The sequence below is a fragment of the Camelus dromedarius genome, chromosome 5 (assembly GCF_036321535.1).
Source record: "Camelus dromedarius isolate mCamDro1 chromosome 5, mCamDro1.pat, whole genome shotgun sequence".
Classification (NCBI taxonomy): Eukaryota; Metazoa; Chordata; class Mammalia; order Artiodactyla; family Camelidae; genus Camelus; species Camelus dromedarius.
Window position 1 is genome coordinate 46902454 of NC_087440.1, and position 22854 is coordinate 46925307.

The 22854-nt window shown below is 34.1% G+C and overlaps 1 long non-coding RNA gene across 1 annotated transcript in view; it reads right to left on the bottom strand.

Annotated features, from left to right (window-relative positions):
- The window catches only part of LOC116153535 (uncharacterized), a 795234-nt gene that overhangs the window by 196119 nt on the left and 576261 nt on the right, over positions 1-22854 (bottom strand). The gene's annotated exons all lie outside the window — the stretch shown is intronic.

Below are 22854 nucleotides of genomic sequence, written 5' to 3' on the forward strand. Positions count from 1 at the left end.
TAAATAAACAACTCTCAAGGAATAGCAGAAAGCAGTGTATTCTATACCTCATCCCTTCAACTAATGTCAATTTTAAATTAGCTGACCATTTACCTTGGTAGACAGAAGTATGTTTCAGGCAGAGAATTCTCTAGAGGCAATATAGTTTTGTTTTTTTTAAGATGACGACATGATATGAGGAAGTCATTATTTGTCTGAACTATTTTAATTCTCTGAAATTATTAAATTTAGACATTAAACTAGAGACTACACAGTTAGCAGAATGACATTGACATCAAGTTACTGAACTTCCGTGACAATAAAAAGTTTAAATTCCACAATTCTAATTCTCATGTTAATTACATTTTGAGATCACAGAGGATCTGAAGAGAACTACTGAGTATCTTCACTTTATGAAATTCTAGTCATTTTATAATACTTAGAAGATACTATGAACTCTCTGGTTACATACTGTCAGCATTACGGATATTGAATAGCAAATGGATATATCTTGGTTCCTCCTATGAAAGGCAAATTGGAACACAGGGTTCAGATAGTCTTGATACAACGACCCTGCTCTCTGCTTAGGATTGGAACTTGGTCTTCTAGCCTTTCATGACCTATGGAACCCATTCTTGAGCAGTATTTCTAAAGTCCTGGCTAACGGTGGGGGAGGAACATGATTTCTCACCACCACAAACCTGTCATTTAAATATACAGATTAAAACTCTAATTAAGTAATTAAAATGTCCTCATATGTGAAAATTAATACAATATCATCACAACATTCTATAACCCTATTATTCTTTGCAAAAAGACACACATGTCCTATTTAGTACAATACAGAAATTTTGTAAGGTAAATGTGAAAATCTCACATTGAATCAGTGAAGCAATTTCAGAGCTCAAGGAAACTTAAACAAGTTCCAGAAATCAAATACTTAATAAATGTTGGAGGTTAGACTCAAAAATGGTGGACCTGCCTAGTGACTATTCTGTTTCACGGACTCTTATGAAGGGGCAAGATACTGTACAATGAGAAAGAGAGAGGAAAATAATTTATCGTAAAGGAAAAAGGAGAAACACAGATTAACACAAAGAGGTTGGGAAGGGGAAGCATGGACATACGTCTGCCTCCTTTTAAAATTATCCCAAAGTCATTACTGTGTTACATTTGGTCTTTCCCTAGAGTTTGGGGAGACATTGAATACATTTCTAGTTATGATACTCAAAGCTCTTCTCTGAGAGGAACCTGCAAAAAAGAAGATTAATACTTATCAAGCCTTTATGAATACTCCTACTAGGATAAACAGATAATTTGTCCCATCACCTAAGACCAAACTTGCTATGCAGCTATATTAGTCAAAGTTCTCCAGAGACACAGAACCAAGAGAAGTAAATGAGAGACGGAGTTATTTACTTTTTCATTTATTGTAAGGAATTGGCTTATGATTATTTGATTGTGGAGCCTAAGAAGTCCCAAGATCTGTAACAAGCTGAAGACCCAGGAGAGCTGATGGCATAACTCCAGTTAGAGTCTGAAGACCTGAGAAGCGGGAAACTGATGACATAAGTTCCAGCCTGAGAGCCATCAGGTTTGAAACGCAAGAAGAGCCAATGTTTCAGGTTGAGACCAAAGGCAGGAAAAGACCAATATCTCAACTCTACCAGTCAGGCAGAAGGAGTTTCCTCTTATTCAGCCTTTTGGTTCTATTCAAGTCATCAACTGATTGGATGAGACCCACCCACATTAGGGAGAGCAATCTGTTTTATTCAGCCTACCAACTCCAATGTTAATCCCATCTGGAAACATCCTCACAGATGTACATACCCAGAATAACGTTTAACCAAGTGTCTGGGCACCACATGGCCTAGTCAACTAGACACATAAAAGTTACTATCACAGAGGTCTACTGCCCACCCCAAGGAAAGAAAAGAAAATATGAAGACAAGAAACCACAGCAGTCATGATTTCATTGGCTAAATTTTTTTTTTAATGTTGTTAGTTAATTGTTAGGATGACTAATACAGATAAACTAACACAGATATAAGATAGAACTTATATTTAAATTCTATAATTTCAAAGAGAAATTGTACTAAGCACTTGTTAATAATGGTAAGGAAGACTTTATTCAAGAATATTGCAATAGAGATCAAGATTATTGCAATAGGGGGGAAAGAATGAACTCAATTCCACTGAAACAAAAGGGAGAGTTTAAGCACTGACCTGATCTAATGGAAAAGTCCTGTAGGACATTAGAGGGGAGAGTGGTCAATGTAATTAGACCATCTCTGCTAACTGGTACTTACAGGAATTAGGCTCCTACCTTCCCACAGATACTGGGAGATAGGGGACCTATTCTTAGATATTATATTTCAAAAAGGTAGCTCCCAAACTTATGAGAAAGGCATTCTTGGGGTGTAAAATTTGCAACAGGCTGGGAAAAAATTTGTATCTCAAAAAGGCAGAAAAACAATTTACAACTGCAAGTTTTCTAAAGTACATGCTCTAAGAAAAGGGAGGTCAAAGACCTATAGTCAGGAAGAAACCTGTGTAAATTTTGGTCACGCTGAGGACAACATGAAGGACATCATGGCCAAACCAATGCAAAACTTTCCAGCTATCATTAAAAGAAAAAAATGGGGGTTAAGGAGTGTGGTATATCACTGCTAAATGCATACTGTGCAAAATTATTTATAAAACTAAGAATTTTTATACTTAATTAACTCACACTTTCACTGCCAAATATTTAAAATTTGCCCATTATATGTCAACCAATGTCAGTATATACATTGTAATGTGCTTTGAATATAGATGAGATATTACTAATTAGCTGAGGCAAATGATACCAGATTACTAGGTAATAATAACATTGAGCTTACTAGCATCCAGGGGACTTTCACAGGCACAAGCAGATGGAAGAGTTTTTAATGCATAGTGAACAAAACTGACAGACAAAATGTTTACCTAGTCCTTCTTTTTCTTACTTCTTTTTTACAATTGCATTTGCTTTCCCAAATATTTTCTCCAAAAATCCTACATACTTGTTGTTAATATTTCCCTTTATTTTCCTAAAATTAGGAATAGCAGCTGAATTAAATGCATTTTGCTCTAAACAAAAGACAATGTAATGAATGCTCTAGCGTTTTCTTTATAAACTTTAATATAGGTGATGATTCTGAGAAACAAATCTAGGAACTAAATATCTTATATTTAATAGCATATTCTATATTATACAATAAATGTATAATAGTATAATTATATATAATAATATATTGTATTAAAGTTTCTTAAAATGTTAAATAATCATATGAATTATGTGCTTTCATCTATTTTATATTGCCCAGAATTATCCCAGTTTATTTCTTCAGTTAGTAATACTTTAGCTCATATCCATTGACCAACTTTAATTGTACTTCTATTCCTATATCTTTCACTGAATAATTTATTCATTTAGTCAACAAATACTTATTGAGCACCAGGTACCTATCAGGCATTGTGTTAATTACTGAAAATACTTACAGAAATTAAGCAGTATCTACACTCAACAAGTACTCATTACAGTTTTCAAATAATTATCACACAATATAACAACTGCCCTAAGAGATACTTTTTAAAATGCAATATAATTATTGAAAGCAAAGTGGCTAGACCTGAGGGAGATGAGAAAGATTTCACAGAGAAAGTGATATTTGGTTTAATTACGTAAGGAGGAGTGGAAGCTTCTTTGCTATCTTCTGGCATCCAGTGGGGGGAAAATGCATTATAAATGCATAGTGGCAAAGAATAAGGATTTTCCAGTTTGCGAGCGATGCCTATTCAGGAAAATATGTAAGTGAGGGGCTAGGGAAGATAAACTCTACTAATGCTCTGCTAAATGTAAGCACATGCAGACTTATACTACTAAATATCTTATTGTAGAAAAATTATTTTTGCTGATGATACAGTAAGTGAATATTCAAAAAATGTACAAGATTTTTTGATAAAGTAAATAAATGCTCAACCTACAAAAAATTATTAAAAATACTTATTTAAGATCTTTTTTACATTCAAAAATCATGGAATGCTTTAAGGACACGTAAAGAAGACAAAATCCAAATTAGTTTTCAAATATTTGGCTAAATAAATTTCCAGAAATATGCTATCACTGCTTATTTTCATGATGATTTTCATGTGATTACAAGATATTCATGCAAACATTGAGTGAGAAAATAACTATCCAGCTAAACCTTGTGTGTATATAAATTATGCATTTTGAACATATATACAACACATACAATTTGAGCATTTACTTAATCAAAGTGAAAAAATATTAAGAAATTTTAAAATGTCTCAATGTGTAAAAACTCTAAGAATTCCTAAGAAAAAGTCAATGAATCATTAAAAAGAATAATAAATAGATTCTCATGTCTAAATGAAACTTTCTGACCCTAAATGTAAACAAAAAACAATTAACAAATAAAAAAGCAGTGAGAAATGAGAAGGGAATAAAATAAATAGAAATATTAGATCAAATAATCATCAAGCACTAATCAAAGGAGAAAAGCATGCTACAAAATATGCATTCTGACTGTCATCTCTACAGAGTATACTATTGACAATAGTTAAACAGTTTGAATACACAGTCTGAGTATTAAATAATTCATAATGTTAAAATAACTATTAAAATCTGTCAGAATATATGATACACTGGTTACATCTATTTATTCTAATATGTAATAGAATTGTGAAAGCTGTAGCATTTTAGTTTTCATTTAAGTAAAACTTTGACAAAATAATATGAGATCATAGAATTGTTAATACCAGTGAAATAGAATAAGTCTCTGAAACTTTAGGGAAAAACTCCAAGTAAATAGACAGTCATAACTTCAAACATCTGAGTTTTGTAGTGTAAAGGAGTAATTCCATTCAACCATTAAATTATAATTCAAAAAATTGTACAAGACTATGTACATTTATCATATTCAAGAAGCTAATGTGTTCACATACGAATGGGGTAATCTACTCCCTCAGCTAAATAATACCTGCTTTAAAAATTATCAAATTTAAAATTTTATTTAATGTGTGAATAAAATATCATATACCAAATAAGGTAGAATTAAGAAAATAAAACATAAATGGCATACTAGTAGCCATCATTTAGTTTATAGAGGGCTTTTGATAGTTATGAAAACATCAGTTAAAATTTAAAATTATTCATCAGCTTAACTTAGTATGACTATCAATTAATAATTTTCAGGTTATTAAAGGCACATTTCTCTTGTTCTTAAATTTTCTACAATAAGACTGCTGGCTACTAATTTAAAGAGCACTGAGAAAATCATTGCTTAAATTTTAGTTAGATAATACATTAGGCTGTTTATTGCAGTGAGTATTCAACCGATGTTATATATAATGAAACATTATAATTATATATATATATATACACACAATATATGTATATAGGTATATATGTACTATATGATAGTATAGTAACATATATTACTATGTTCTATTATGCTATATTATATTAGTAGTATACACAGACATATATGTTACTATTACTAACGATAATGATAATAATGACCATATAAATAATTTCTTAATAAATATCTCATTATAATATTATATCACATATATACCTCATTATAATATATATATTGCATATATATTAATATAAAATAATTTTAATACTACTACTAACAATAGCAATAATGAATAAACATGTACCAGGGATGAAGACAAAGCCTGACATTAGTAACAGAAACTCTGGAAACATTCCAGTATAAGCTAAAGGTCCAATTCTGTGGCCATGATACAGAGGAGATTTCTTAACTGTCTCTGATTACTCAACAAGAAAGCACAAAGAAAGGTAAAGTACCTTCTATATTATAAATAATAAAATATTATTATGATTTCCCTTTTTTGGAAATCAAACAAATACAAGCTAACTATATCTAGGTTTTAGAGAGTGAGTATATGTTCATATTAAATGCTCTCAGAATTATTAATAGCTTTGCACCCACAAATATGATCTGACAGGAAAGTTTTGATTTTTAATGTTACTAAATTGTTCCCCCCTAAGTAATGAAAACAAACTGAACAAATAAAAAGAGTCTCATTCTTCTGAGTGAGCCATAAGTAGAGAATAAACCAGGAAGAAATAATCCACCACCACTTCTGGAACAGCCATAAGAGAGAAGGACCACTCGCAAAGAGTCAGCATCTCATGGATGTGAACAGAAGAGAACAGCGTAGCAAGGATGACGTAGAGTCAGGACTGAAACTTCTGGAGGACACACTGTCCTTCTGGAGATGCTTTGAGACCCTCAAGAATACCTACAGAAGGTAGTTAAGTGGACCAAAGTAGAAGCTCTAAAGCAGCCAGCTGATGACCACCACATCCAACTAGCACCTTTCTGAGAAGATGCCCAGATTATAAGAAAGATTTTCCCAGGACCAAGCACAGAAGCAAAAGAATATGAGAAATTGGTACTATTTTTCTCTTTTTTACTTTTATCCATAATGCCCAAATTAGTAGGTCTCTTTTTCTCTGTATAGTTTGGTGTACAAAGAGTGTACAATTTATTGAAAACGTCTTGAGAGACTGGATAAATGTATAACTGGTTCTCTTAAATCAATTAAATGATTTTGAATCTATTCTACTGTAGCTTGTACAAGCTAATTAACATTTCCAATCTCAGTTTCTTCATGTGTGAAATGGGCATATAAATTGTATCTTCATGGGGTCATTGTAAGGATTGAATGCTACAAAACTGAAGTCAGCAAACTTCATTCACAAAAAGTCAGACAGTAAATATTTCCCACCGTATGGGCTGCATAGTCTCAGTCTCAGCTCCTCAGTGCTGCCATTGTAGCATGAAAGCAGCCAGAGACACTATGCAGGAGAATGAGGACCGCTGTGTTTCAATATATTTACAAAAACAGGCAGCAGATGAGATGCGGATTATAGACCGCTGCTATAACGCACGATAAAGGATGACCATGGTTCTCATGACATTGCACAACACCATCATTGAAAGTTATTATTATTGTATCTGAATTTAATACATCTGTTGAATTTCAATAATAATAGTTAACAGTAACTGAAAGTTCATTCTTTATTTATTCAACAAATACTTAAAGAATGTCTCTCATAGGAAAGTCACTATGTCAGGCTATTTCCATCCTCTATCTCCTCTGAAGTAGTCTGTGGGGTGTATGTAGTCCATAAAGGCAGGCCTCCCAAAGCAGAGAGGAGTTGAGAAGTGTGGGGAATGGATCTGAAGGGGCAAAAGGAAGACATTGGCAGATATGTAGCATCTTAATTAATCATTGTTACAACACTTAACTTGTGTATTAGGATCCTCATTTTCTATAGCAGAAACTTAGGCCAACAGAAGTAAAGTATTGCACAGAAAGCCACATAACTAGTAAGTAACTATTATTTGAACTCAAGGCCTTCAGAAAATAGAGCCCATGTTCTTATTCTTCTGCCACTATGCTCTGCTGCCCGCCTTGAAATATGGATAAGATCTCAGAATGCTGAACTCAAGAATCTCAGTATCTCATATAACTCTAGGAGGATTAAACTCGGCATACTATTGAGCATGATTTGGGAACCCTTGAGGAGGCAGGAAAAAAAAAATAGAGCCAGTAAACTGAGTGGCTCAGAATGCCTGACTGAGTTCATATGTCTGTTTCCAAATATGGCCTCAAATTATTTGAACTGCTAGAAAATTTATTTTTAAAAAAGAATTAATTTTCTATTTCCAACAACTCAGCAAAATATGTAATAAAATATTCTCATTTAAAAAGTAAATAAATAATGTATTAAAATTTAAAATATCACTTCAAGACATAGATAAGGAAAATAATTAGAGGACTGAGAAGACAAAGAAGCAAGATTACAAAGAGACAAGAGAACAAACACTCAAGCAGATTTTTCCCTAGGGGATCTTCTGAATCTGGTTTAGAGTCTGGGATTTAATTGGCCTCAAGAGCATGGAAAGTAGGCAATAAATCTTGGGGCCACTACAATCACAAAAAGTATATAAACAGTTTATAACTTCAAAATTAGTAAAGGTAAAAAATGGATTGAAGCAAACAAAGTGAAACACAATTAAAACCTAAGGGAACCAAGAAAGTACTAAATTAAAAAAGAAAGAATTATTACAGTCCAAACAGGAAAAATAAACCCAAATTAAGACAACGGTACAAAAACTATTCATGTACTGATGGAAAAATTTACAAAAACTAACTAGGATCAGGGCATTAAAAATATAACCAAAGAATTCAGAAGTCAATAAAAATAATAAAAGTATGACTAAAATATAAGATGCATTTATAAATGTATATATTTTATAAAACACCCCACAATTTTAAGTAATTATGGGTAAAGCAAGACACTGTAATGAAAATTATAAAATCTATAGAATAAAATAATAATGAAAATACTAGCTAATAAAACTTGAGATACAGGAGAAGTGAAGTTTAGAAGCAAATACATATGAAGTTTAAAAACAGGCAAAAGTAAATGAATAGAAGTCAGAAGAGTGGTTTCATATTGGTTTGGGGATCAGGAATCCTAAGATGCTAGCTGTGTTCTGTTTCTTGGTCTGGGTACTGTTTACACTGGTATTTTTACTTTGTATACAGTTGTACATTTAGGATTTCTGCACATTTCTGTGAACAAGCAAAAAGCTTAAAAGAGAAGAAGAAAATCTCAAGAATAGCCATGTTAGCCCTGAAGATAAATCAAGCCGAGGATTTGTTCTATGAGATATTAAGATAATATGAATACACAAATAATAACAGTGTGTTATTGGCACACTGGCAGAGACAAATAGATGGAATAGAATAGAGAACACAATTCCATACATATAGAAACCTGGAATGTGATCAACTGACTTGCATTATACATTATACAAAAGCATCAATTCTGGATGAATTAAGGTCATATACATGGAAACCAACGCTAAAACTTTAAAGAAAATGTTGAATAGCTTCAGTGATCTTAGGGTACAAAGAGAATCTTGAGTAGGATTCAAAAGTCATAAACCATTAAGGAAAATAAATTAGCAAAGTTAACTGCATTAAATTTAGGAACATCAGTTTATTATTATCTGTTTATTACCATTCCACAAGTAAAAAGATATGCCACAAGCTAGAAAAAGGTATTACAACATATATAACTGATAAAAACTAGTATCTAGAATACATAAGGAACTCCTATGAATCCATAAATAATAAATAAACCAAAAGACTACAACAAACATTTGATAGAGGAGAAAAAAACAAAAGGTTAATAAATATATGAAAATCCTGTAACCTTATCACAATTCAGAGAAATGCATATTAAAACTACAATGAGATTCAATCTCTCACCCTTCCAATTGTCAAAAATTAAACATATGTAATACATTTAATATATTTATATTATTTAATACATTTATATAAATATTACATGTGTATATATTTCCTTAATAAGTAGTAGGGAAGATGTGGATCAAGAGAAATACTCCCATAATTCTCATTGAAGTATAAATTTGTCTAAGCATTTGAGAAAACTATTTGGGATTACCTACTGATGTTTGAATCTGGCAATCTTCTGTGATCCAGAAATTCTTCTCCTAGGCCTAGCAATACACATTTACATGCACTTTAAAGGATGGAGATACATAGATGTAGATATAGATATGAACTCAGAAGACCAGAATTTGGAAAGTAAGAAGATGTGTGTGTGTGTGTGTGTGTGTGTGTGTGTGTGTATCTGGACAGAGGGTGGGGTGAAAATACCGAACTCAAAGCATGCAGTTAAACAGAAGTCAAGATACAGAGGGAAGAAATTCCTACCTGCCTTTCCCTCTTGGTTCCCCTAAAACACTGGTAATAAGGCAGTCAGCCTTGCACTTCTCAAATAGCAGTATAGGCATCTTTCTTTGGGAAAAATAAACAAGAACTAGAAATATTGACAAATTGAATATATGTTTATATAAACACGATTTATTAATTATTTAAAAGTAATAACGTTTGACTACTCGTTGTTAAAAACACAAAAGAAAAAATATTTACGCCATCCCAAACCTGAGTCTTTAGAGCTTTTCTCGATCTACATCAATTCTTCTGCTGATCTCACCTGTTCCCTCTAATGACTTTCATGCAGTAACATTCTCCATTGGACTGGACCATACACCTTAGCTACTTTCTTACAACCTCTCCAAACTTGATAAATCTATTCAAACTTCACATGTCAACAGAACTCTTGATTCTACAGACTCTAATCATAACTTGCTTTTCCTCCAGGGATTCCTAACTTCATGGATAACGCTATCATTCTCCCTTTTTGCTCAGGTCCCCAAACTGTAGCCCTCTTTGATTTCTGTCTTTCTTTCACACAACATGTCAGCAAATTCTTTGTCCATCAAAAGACACTTCACAGCATCTCCTCCCCAGCTCCTGACCTAGTCTAAGCCATCATCCTCTTTGACCCTGAGTACTACATTTCCAAACTGGAAGCCCACCATTCCTTCCTGCATCCCGTACATCCATACAACTGCCAGAGTACTTTTCAAAAACATATATTTAACTAAGACACTGTTCTGCCAAAAACCCTGTAATAGTTTCTCATTTCATCCAGAGTAAAACCCAAAGTTTTATGAACATCTAGAAGGGCTCCTAACAGCTAGGCCCTGGCAAACTATCCCGTGACACCTTCTGCCATTTTTGTCTTTGCTCCCTTTGCCTCCTCACTGTTTCTCAGACTCACACTAAGGCTTTGGCTTAGAGACTGGAGGATTTTGCTATCCCTGCTGCTTAAGCACACTTATCCACAATATCCTCATATAACTTTCTTCTTTACTTTATTGTATTACCTTTTCCGAGAAGCCTTCCCTACCTGTAGTTCATTATTAGCATCCATTTTCCATTTCCCCCCACTATCTCTGTTACTCATTCATGTATTCATGACTCATTTTAAAAATTCAAAGAAAAATTGAATATCTATGGTCAGTCAATCCCAGTTTTAGTCATCAAGAACATAATATAAACAATCAGATATGTGCCACATGTCATTTCTAGAACTCAGTATCAACAAAAGGAAAACTACATACAAAGAAAAAGGGCATGAAAATATGTAAAGAAGCAAAGTCTCCAAGATGCCTTTGCTGTGGCTGGGACCTCATTATGGCTGCAATACCTCACAGTCAGTGATTCAGGGAAGTCCATCCTTATTCTCAATTCTCCAGAAACATGTTTCATTAGGTGGCTATCTTTATTGTTTTAATTCTAAACCTGACAGTAAGATCCCATTTTAGTTTTCACAGTTGGGAAATTGCTCTCCCCAGATATATTCTGCACTATTAAATTAAGCAGGCTTCCATTAGCAAAACTGATTCTCAAGCATAATTACTCAAGAGGGAAGAGAGTAGGAAATAAGAAGAGACTTAACATCACTTTCATTTCCTGAGGCAGGTGATCAGAAATCAATGACTGAACTTTTTTTTTTTCTATAAACACTCACCAAATTAAAAAATAAGGAAAGACAATTTAAAATTAAAAGTAAATGTTTCCCCTTTTTGCTTCTTAGGAAGGTATCCTACATCTGCAAAAGAAAATACATCACAAATGACACAATTTAATTGTTGTATGTCTATTTTGTAAAGAATGAATATGTGTGACCTACCAACAACAAATCTCTAGAAGTAGACTAAAGGTAAGAATTGAAGAATAGGAGAAGTATTTCATTATATATATAAAGTAAAATCAACACAAATGTCATCTATCATTGAAAAGAAATATAAAAGGATTAATGATCATTGTTATCATTGGTCTTATATTTATTCATCTAATCTTTATGAGCCAGCATAATGCAATTAGTCACATGTGCATATAATTATCAAAGTTTTAAAACTGATTATTGTAATTTCAAGTTTTATTCCTCAAACTGTACCTTCATTTTCAGGATTCCTTAACAAATGAATAAAACTACTTATTTTGAATATTTACTAGCAGACTCAGAGAAACCATAACACAAATTTTAATAACACAAATTACATAAAACAAGTATTATGTAACCTATTTAGATTTGGTTAATTATCTTAACTCTCACATTTTTTTTCTTTAGTAAAATATTTGCCATATACAAAAGTTGAGAATTTCATAATCATTTTGTTCATTTGATAAATGGAGACAAATTTTGTCTAAAAAGCATACATTCATGTGTCCCTAAAGCAGGTCCCCTTTATTGTGTGAACCAGCCAATGCCAAATCTCTACTTCACTCTGTTTTAGAATTTCAGAACGATCATTCCCCCTTCCAGTCCTGTGGAGAGACCCTGCCACACAAGAACAGTCCTACAGGGAAATTTCATCAGGAACTAGGCCTACCTAGCATTTCCATATGGTCAAACAATAAGCACTCCAAGGAGTTGTTGGCAACCTTCTAAGGGAGACTCGGCAAGAAGATAAAACTATAGAATATGGGCAATAAAATTGCTTCTAAGTCTTCTATAGTTTATCATGTGTGAAAAAATCCAGAAGTTTACCGGCTTCCTAGATGCAGCTTCTTCTACCAGTCCGTTCAGAGATAAAGATATGGATGTCATAATGATAGAGTGTGGAGTTGAGCAAAACCCAAAGATGTTAATTGCCTAACTAGATTTTGATTATTCTTTCTGTTCGAGGGAGAACACTTCATTTCATTACACTTCAGGCTAAGTGCAATGATTTAAAAGCTTTTGCTTTTCATTAAGTGACGGATATTAGAAAAGAGAGTCTGCATTTAATAGCATCATTATATTCTCCCTGTTATATATCTAAGATGTAATCATGGAAAATTTGAAACTAATAACGTACTCAAAGTCTTAAAATAACTAGTAATGACAGATAATACTTCCTACTCCTGAATGAGTATAAATGAAGAATTCTTGAATACACGATGTGCTTTATAATCTCATGCTGTTTCCCTAATCTATCGTAACTCCAATAGCCTTAAGTAAAAGTAAGTCATGATGTTTTTTATGTTGACATAAAAAGCTTCTCACCCAAATGAAGCATCTCTCCTTCAGATTTAACTATCAGACTAGGGTGCTATAACTCCTAAATGATGAAAACTGTTAGTGTTTACAACAGTTAAGTACCAAAATCAATAGATGCATATTAAAGTGCAACAAATGTCTAGAGTAAATTAGAACTGTCGCCATATGCTGTGGAACTTGTCGCATGGTTAAGAGTAAGCAGTTAATTGAATCAATAAGAAAAGCCAAAGAATTACAGTTACTCTCAGCAGTTACTTACATATCATCTCACTTTAATACTAGATAGCTAAATAAATAAATAAATAAATAAATAAATAAATAGATAAACTATACTATTTAAATTTTTTAGTAATCAAGTAAAAAATTTTGAGACATATCCCCTTTTTAATTCATTGATATGACTTTTTAAATGTCCATGGTAGAATCAGGAATTGGCATTCTCTGTTCCCAACCAGGTGATCAAATTCTAGTCTACACATGAAAGCTTAATCTGCGTATCAGATCAAGGCATCAGTGATTCTAGGATCTCCTAATCAGGTAACTTACAAATTATTTACGAGTAAAAGGGACAGTGTTCTGTGTTAAATGATTTCGTTCCCTCCATTAAAATTAGACCTTAGATACATAAGGCCATATGAACAAATATGTTAATATTTAACTTCTCAGTTCACAACCTTTATATACCAATTAGTACTACTGTTTTAATATCTGGTGGTTATGTAAACCAAAGAATTGAAGAGAAAGGAGAAAAAAAATCCCTCAATATTTGACCTGCTCTCTTATTTCTAGAGCCAAATGTATTTTCTAGCATCTATCATTCACTGCAGTGAGATTTATTAACATAGTAATAATTATTTATAAGCGATTTTCAATATATTAACCATATATTTATAAGTATTATCTTACTTGTCACATTGATCTTGTAAGACATATGCTATTTTTCTTACTTTCCAAATAAGGAAGTTAAAGATTAGAGCAAAAAAGTACAGGCATAATTTGGCAATGTTGTAGGTTTGGTTCTAGACCCCTGTAACAAAGCAAACATTGCAATAAAGTGAGTCATATATTTTTTTTTTGGCTTCCCAGGGCATGTAAATGCTATGTTAACACTATGCTGTAGTCTATTAAGTGTGCAATGGCATTATGTCTAAAAAAAGTACATACCTTAATTTAAAAATATTTTATTGCTAACAAATGCTAACTACCATCTGAGCCTTCAGCGAATCATAATTTTTTTTGCAACAGTAACACCAAAGATCACTGATTACAGATCATCATAGCAAATAATAATGAAAAATTTTGAAATATTTTGAGAATTACCAAAATGTGACACACAGACACGAAGTGAGCGAACACTGTTGAGAAAACGGTGTTGATAGCCTTGCTTGATGCAGGGATGCACTTACTTCAACTTGTAAAAAAACGCTGTATTGGCGAAGCGCAATTAAGTGAAGTGCAATAAAACAAAGTTTGCCTGGTGACCTACCCAAGGTGAAACAGCTAATAAATAATGCTGCAGGACCCAAGCCCAAGTGATTCAAAGGCATGCCCTCCACCACTAAGCAAGAGTGATCAGATCACACTGGGTTCCCAGTGTTCCACTTTGGGAACCTAAAATCAAGTATTTCCAAAGTTAGCTCATACTAATGCATCTCATGTAATTCTCATAGTCATTCCTGTGTATTTTTGACTTATGTCTGTCTTCCTCTACCAGCCTGAGAACTCTTTCAGGGCAGGAAGTATATGTTGCTCATATTTTTACTGAAGTCCTTCTCTGTGCTTAGTATTACTGGGGACGAAGAAGTTTTCCTTCTACCTTCTAGGTTCTTCTGGCTGGTCTAAGAATTAAATTGACATGAAACATTAATAGGAGAAAATCAAACAAAAGTTTGATACCATGTAAACATGGAAGAGACCCAGAAAAACTGAGTAACTTCCCCAAATGGCCAAAGCCCTCACCAGAAAGACTATCTTCAGCTAAAGACAAAGGGGATGTTGGGGGTAGTTGTTTGAGACTTTAAAAGAGAGGAAGGCAAATTGACACGGAGATGGAAAAGCAAACCATGCAGAGACAATGGGACTCAGAGTAGACTCTGATCTTGAGGCCTTGATGAGTTTTCCCCACCTCACCTACATCACCAGATATCTCTGGTGATAGCTCCATCCTGGATCAGGCCCTTTCTCTATTTTTTTCTAGGCAGTTAAGGGGGAGGTATCATGAAAAACTCCTCGAGTCCTCTGTTTCTTAAAATAATCATCTGAAATGAATCCTCATGCCAAAAAGACACTTGGTTTTCCTTACCAAGTCATATTTAAGAAACAATAACCCTCTCAAAAATATTGGAGAAGAAGCTCTTGCCCTTTCTCCTGTGCCTACAGCCAGAAGGAGCCAGTGGGGTTCCCCAGCAGGTGAAATGGAGACAGGCTGCCACCTGTTGGTCAGTGTTGTCCTACTGAACATGTACTAAAAGAGACAGCTCACTTGGTCTCCCTGGTACTTTTGTAATAGAAAAGAATAAATCTGACTCCATATTAGATCTGTTCCTTTGGCTTTAACTCTGTGCTCTGTTTCCTGGGCTAGTTCTGCACCTTTTGTAAAAGAGTGTCATCTATAGCCTGAAACATACAGGAGAGCATATTCTTAAGGTTCCATTCCTGTAAAGATAACAAGTTGCAGAACAGAAAATAACATTTGTTTTGTTGGAGGTTTACAAAGACACTGTGACCTGGCCCACATGGACAGATGCAAGAACAAAGGATTTCAACACCAAGAAGTTTCCAACAAGCACACCCACTGCCCTTTTTTGTATAAAAGGAGCCTGAATTCTGATTTGGGGAAGATGGTTTTCTAAGATATAAGTCTGCCATCTTCTTGGTCTGCCAGCTTTCCAAATAGAAATAGAGTCGTTATTCCTTGCCCCAACACCTCGTCTCCTGATTTATTGGCCTGTCGTGCGGGGAGCAGAACGAGTTTGGACTCAGTAACAATCTCTGTTCCTTTCCAGTGGTATGTGAGAGAAGCTGGGCCTTCCACGCCTGCCACCGAGTGTGGGTCCCAAGGTTCATGGGGGTAAAAAGAGAACTCTGGTCCAAGCTGCATTTTAGAAATTCAGTTTAGCAGTTAATAAAGCCTATATTTTTATTCCTATTTCTTGTATCCAGTTCTCAGTTGCTTCATAGCTTAGAGGAGAGAAGAATATTCCCAGTTAGCATGCTCTAAAGCTCCGACAACATCAAGGAAATGTTTTTTCCTTTTTTCAGTCAGTCCAAAGTTATAGAGTATAGATACGTGTGCCACTCCTAACAGAAAGCTGCAGGTCATCTCTAACAGAAAAGAGAAGAAAAAGAGTCTTATTTTTAAATTCATGTTTTATATATAAGTCTTTATACACAGTTTAATGCTCAGAGTTTTCTTCAATCTTTCTGCCCTGTTTTCCTTGGCTGGCTCACACCTCCAAAGCCATTACACACTTTCTAAAATGTTATCACATATTTAATCAGAAGGAAGAGCAAATAGACATAATGCAAGCAGGGCTGGAAGTAGACAAGCTTTGCTGAAGATATTGTTGGAGAGGAAACACAGAAATAAATGAATGAACGAAATAATAAAAGGAGGATTTCGAAGAAGCTTCTTGCTTCCTATGTAATAACTTTTCTTCCTCTGAACCTCTTCTTAAAACTAGTGAGCAATATAAAATATAAAAATGATATAAAGGTAACATCCTTATCTAATGAGTAAAACAGCAATTGAATCTGTATCCAATTGGAAAGTAAAATTTATACATATGTATATACACACACACACACACACACACACACAAATTTTCATAGCTCCTTACATGAGCATGAGGCTTGTGAATGAAACTACCACAAGGACTCTCTGAATAAGGTGTGATCATGACAAGTGGTAATTTAACTTGAGGAATAAAGTGTTGTTAGTGTCTGGCCATCCTAGATATTTAATTGAATCAAAATACTTTGTGGAAGGTGGCTTATCATTATAGTAAATGAGATGGAGGGGAGCAAGTGAAGCAGAGTTCAAGACAGCAGGAAATCAAAGGCATAAAGAACTATCGAGCCAGAAAGGGGAATTGAAACAGACCTGATGTAGCACTAATCATTAGTGAGTGAAGTAATGAACTAGGAAAGAGATGGGGTTTTAGTTATGGCCCACCAAATGGAAATGAGAAATTTCCAGATGTTCCATATGGTCTGTAATTCAAATGCTTTGTGCCTTCAGGTCAGAATTTTCAAACAGATAACAGATGTAGAAAAGACTCAAAATTTCACACACACACCATGATGGTTAGCTTTCAAAATCTCAGGGCTAGCGTGCAAACTCCTCATATAAGAAGTAGGTTTAAAATAAAGCCTGTCAGACCTCAGGCAGAGTTCCAGTTGAGAAAAAGAGTTCCAGGTTAATAATAGCTTTCTTTTTACATACCAATTTAAATGGTACAAAACAGCATTAGAGATTTTAACACGACAGCACTAATTCAAGAGCTATGGGGTTCAAAAGAACATTTCTTGCCAAAGCCTTTTTGCTAAAGAAAATAATTTAAATCGAAGATCTTGATGTGGAGAGATTAATTCTCTGTACAACTGCACATAATGTTCAACACATCAAAATATCAATGTTATCTTCAGGGAAAGGAAAAAGAAATTTTTCTCTATAATGACAAATTCTCGCTGTTTTTAAAATGCCCAAACAAAAGGAATGATTAAATTTTCAAAAGCAGAATTTATGTCACTGCATAAACACTTGTGAGATCATATGCGGTAAACCAACATGATTTAGGCATGACTCTCTCACCTCCACACCACGCTTAAAATCAAATAATGGTGGTAACATTTGCACCCAAATAAATGATCAAAAATCTTAGAATGGATAGAGACCCACAGATGTATTAAGTAGATATGGAGATGCTGAGAGTAGATCCCTCTGATAGGAGGGATACAGGAAGCATCTCAGGAAGGTGATATTCTGACTGGGCCATAGAAGGATGTGTGACAGAAGGCCATGCAGTATTTCTGAGCTCAAGTTTGAGTCCCAGCTCTGTTCTACACTTATCATGTGACATGGACCAAGTTACTCAACCTGTCTAAGCCTCCAGCCCTGAATCTGTAAAATGGGGCTAGAAATTCCCCATATCATAGGTTTCTCACAGGGATAATACATTTTAAATGCTTTTCTAGTACACAGTACATAACACAAGGGAAACTCTTCTTTCTCTTTCCACGTGTTACTGCTTTGAATAAAATAGAGGGACATTTGATACTAGTTTTGCCCTCTCTCAGAAGGATTACAAGGCTTTTACTGTCTTCTTCACTTCTCCATACTCTTCTCTATGAGATTAGAATGATAGATTATCTTGAAATAAAGAAAACTGATCCTGTGTGACCCAGATTTCTCATTCTCTCCTTCATTCGCTCCCTCTTGCTTTCAGTCATGGCCAGCAGGAAAAGCAGACTCTCCTTCCCACTCCTGCTTCTGGTAAGTCCAGACCCTTACTTGCTGAGTCTGTTACTCTGTGGTGTGTAAGGCAGTGTGTGGTTCTTCCCACTGGCCGCCTGCTCCTTCCTATTGGCTGCCTGGTCCTTCCCCACTGGCTGTCTGGTCCTTCTCCATTGGCTGCCTGGCAAAATGTTGGCTATGCAGATCCAGGTTCCCAAGATTTGGGGTGGGAGGAATATTAGGAAAGCACCTTTTGACTTTGGGATGGAATGTTTTTCTTTAAACCAGCTTTATCCTGTATTTTCCATATTTTTTTTCTAGTTTTCTATTAGTCTAGAAGCTAATGAAGAGGAGGGTTATGATTAATTGCAAATTCAATAATCTGAATTATGAGGTGATACCTTGGGGAAAGTGTGACTAATCACATGGGCATGAGCTCACAAAATACAGAATCTAAAATGGAAAGAGCAAGACATGGAGATAAGGATAAAAGAATGACTTTTCATAGTGGAACATGGGGTAACCCTAGGCTTAGATGTCTGGCTTCTTTTTCCTTGGGAGGAGAAAATACGATTTCCCTCCCACTTCAGTTTGTTTAAAACAGGTAAGATTAAAATATCCAAGCTCCTTTTTTGCATAATTAGCTAAATTTTTTGAGACATCTGTTTGTTTACATACATGTTATGAGAAGGTTTATCTTTGCACAGTTTTGAAGAATGTAAAATCATCAAGGAAAAGATACCTCAGCCTTTGCTACAAAGGGAGACTTTCTCAAACATGGCAAGGTGCTCATTTCAGTTAATTGCACTGTTAAAAATGGTGTGGAAGCCTGTGCAAAAAGCACTGAAATACATCCCCGCTCTGTGCCCTCTAAGCTCACTTATGGAATGTTCTGCTCTCCCACTGAAGTACTGAGTGCCTATATCTGAGAGAAGGAGCCCCGTATCTCTACACTGTACATCACACTCCTTTGTGTAACTTGTTCACAGCTGAGAGCGAATGCCTCCTGAAACTTTGTGCCCTAGGTGCCTCACTTCCTCACCTTCAACCCAGCCCTGTTTAGTCAACTTGTCCAAAAAACCTATTAGGCACAAAATAAAGCATTTGTTTTTGTTTTATTGATATTTTCATCGCCCTTGGCTCTCTGGGGTGAAACCTTTGTGGATCAGACTTAATCTTCATCCCCAATTACTCATGCGTAGGCAGAACTCGTACCTTAATACCTAATTAAGGTTAGGGCCAGCAGGACTATTCTAGACAAAGGGAACACTTCACTTACAGTCCTGTAATGGCTTTTGTTACCCACTGTTTTTAATGTTCCTTAATGATTTGAAACTGTAGACTGCATATTGAAACTATAGACCCCAGATACAGAGAGTAGAAATTTAAATGTTCTTAAAGCTACATGATACGTGAATTGGGGCACTGGGAATGACCTTAAAAACTGAATCTGGCTTAAGGTCAAATAATCTAAAATCTTACCATTTTTTTAATAAATTTTCTCTAACATCCAATTGCCTCTCTCTGATTTAATGACTCTATCAGTAAAAAATATTTATTAATCTAGATATACATTTTTGTAATGAGCTTTCTTATAGAGTTCACTCTGCATTTATTAAAGTTAGACAACCAATTAGTATTTGAAACACTTCCGTATTCATTATGAACAATTAGTGGAGCCTACGTGGAGAGAATAATTTCCAGAGAAAAGAGTTATATCCATGATCTTTGACAAAGAATTCTGACATAGAATTGCCATTTTTCCATGTGCTGTGGTGGACCCAAACTAAGTTTATGAAAAAGACTCTAGAAATGGATGTAAGTCATTCCTTGTTCTTCTATCCAGGAAACTGTCCTGAGTTCCACAATTTTCCTCAACTATCTAACTACAATCTCTGCTAAAATTCTTGTTAAGGTACATGTAACTGATTTAATCAACAACAAATAATGTTGGGACCTCAAAATCATGATGGATGAAATTACCCTTTTTATAAAAAAAACTATCAAAAATGCAGCTATGAAAAAACTACTATTTATGGAGGATTTTCTATAGAAATAAATATAAATTTCCTTCATTGTTATGAATTTTACTTTTAGGTCAAACAAAACTATTTTCCTAACTTATTGTATTTCGTATCCTCAAAAAATTACGTTTGCTGAAAAGTACTCATTGGCACTATCCATCAGTTTGAAGATCGCTATGAGAAACCTCAGCATTAAAGTCTTTCTTATCATTTATTATAGGAATATTATCAAGGATGTACCAAACATTATAATTGTTCTCCTTCGTGTAAGTCTATGGGAAAATCCCACCTCCCACAAACACTCACAGAACAGGTCCTAGTGTTAGAGATATCTGTTTCTTTTCATCCTTTGGATGCTGACATTTGTGAATTAAACCTGTTTATTTTGTCCAATAAAAATCTTGGTGAGCAAATTCACATTACACTGGTACTGATTTAAATTGTATAAATAACCAACATATCTACTGGTCAAATATTGGCCAATTGAACAGAAATCTCAATAGTTTTTCTAATTAATTTTCCTAACAGAGGATTGATTTATTTAATGGGATTGGATTTTTAAACGACAGAAGCAAATACTGTTAGCACTGTAGAGATCATAATTCTAGTCCAATCATGGATCTTATAACTGAGGAAGTTGAAAAAACAGAGAATTTCAAAACTTTCCCAAGGTTAGAGAATTGGTTAGAAGAACTTAGAGCAGAATCCCAAACTTTTAGACGAGTTTTTTTTTCTCCACTACCCTACACTATTTCTAAGTAGACATATCTTCCAATCATACTCTTAGAAATGACTTATAATTTGAATTACACAAGTTTCAAATCTTAAAAAAAAAAAAAGGTGTAATTATCACATTTAAACTTTGAAAAGACTTAAATACTTAGCAATTTCTGAAGGAATATTAAGCTAGGAGGCATTCATATTTTACCCTCAAGGATACTATACATAATTTACTAGAAAAACTTATTTTAGATTATTCTGAATATAACTTATTTTTTTACTTATTTCTTTTGGTTTTCTTCTTAAAATTCAAACTTTGTATCAAATTCATCTTTCAAAGCAACAACTATAAAAGGTGTATGATGTAACACAGTTAAAGGAAAAAAAGCTCTGAGCAAATCTTGCCTAAAATTCCACAGGAAAAAAATTTGCATAATCTTCTCCCTATTTTGCCACCATCGCATAAAAAATATTTGCCTCCTACATTAATTTGTTAAATTGGCAGAAAGCTATGGTAAATTTTTCATACTGCTACTTAAATTTCCATAGTTAAATTCACTATTAAATTCAGTTACTCCCACCACCAACCTTCCCAAAATCATCTGCTGTTTCATCCAGTCATGTTCCTTCTGCCTCAGCTACATGGGTCTAATATTCATAATTCTCCAAAAAGCAATAGACTTTGTCTCTAATTATGAATCTGTCACCAACTTACTACATGACTTTGGCTGAGTCTCTTAACAACACTAGATCTTTTTGTCTTCATTTATAAAATGAGGTTAAGTAAATGATCTATGATCCATGCTTGTTTCCATAACCTATGAAAAAACCCCTGCAATTTCTAAACTTTCAGCTTAAAATGTGTTTCCCACCACATCTATTTACATATTCTTCAAAGCTTCATTTCCTCTAAGAAACTTGGATGCTAGCTCTTTCTTTGCTTTTCTGGAAGTTGAAGCAATGTGTCAATTGTGTCATCACTTCCACATGGCTGATGGCGATTGTAAAATGCCACAAATTTTAATTCCAATTTCAAAGCACTTGAACTGGGGCAAGGGATGGGAGAAATGTGACTTACTTAGAATCAATGAAATAGGATATCACTTCCTACTGACAAATCACTTCTCCATTCCCCTGTGGTATACTGTTTATTACTTCATTATATCATCCATCTCAGGTTACCTCTTAAATAAAATTCTGTGTAATCAACCCTTAGTGAGCTGTTAGTGAGCTTCCAGTAAAATAGGTTAAGTCCATTTCATATTTTTTTTCAATTTCCCAAATAACTTAGTGACTCTTCCCCTATGTGGTTTCTTAAAATAAATTTGTGAAATTAACGTAAGCATTTTTAATATATTTTTATCTTATCTATTCATTGATACTATAGATTTAAAGTTTAGGGCTAAAGAAAATTCTTTAAAATGTCTATAAACAGTATCTGGTCCTCTTCACTACACAAAGTTAGAGTTCATCCAGTAGGAGTCTTGTGGAAATTAACATATGGCACTTTTAAAAATTGTCAATAATATAAAAGGTCTAACAAAATAAGGACAAGGTTGATAATTTTACCATTATTTCTTTCCTCATTTATAGCACCTAAGAATATCATTTAGATTTCTAAGTCATTAACTATTATTATAAAATATATTTTAATACTTTTA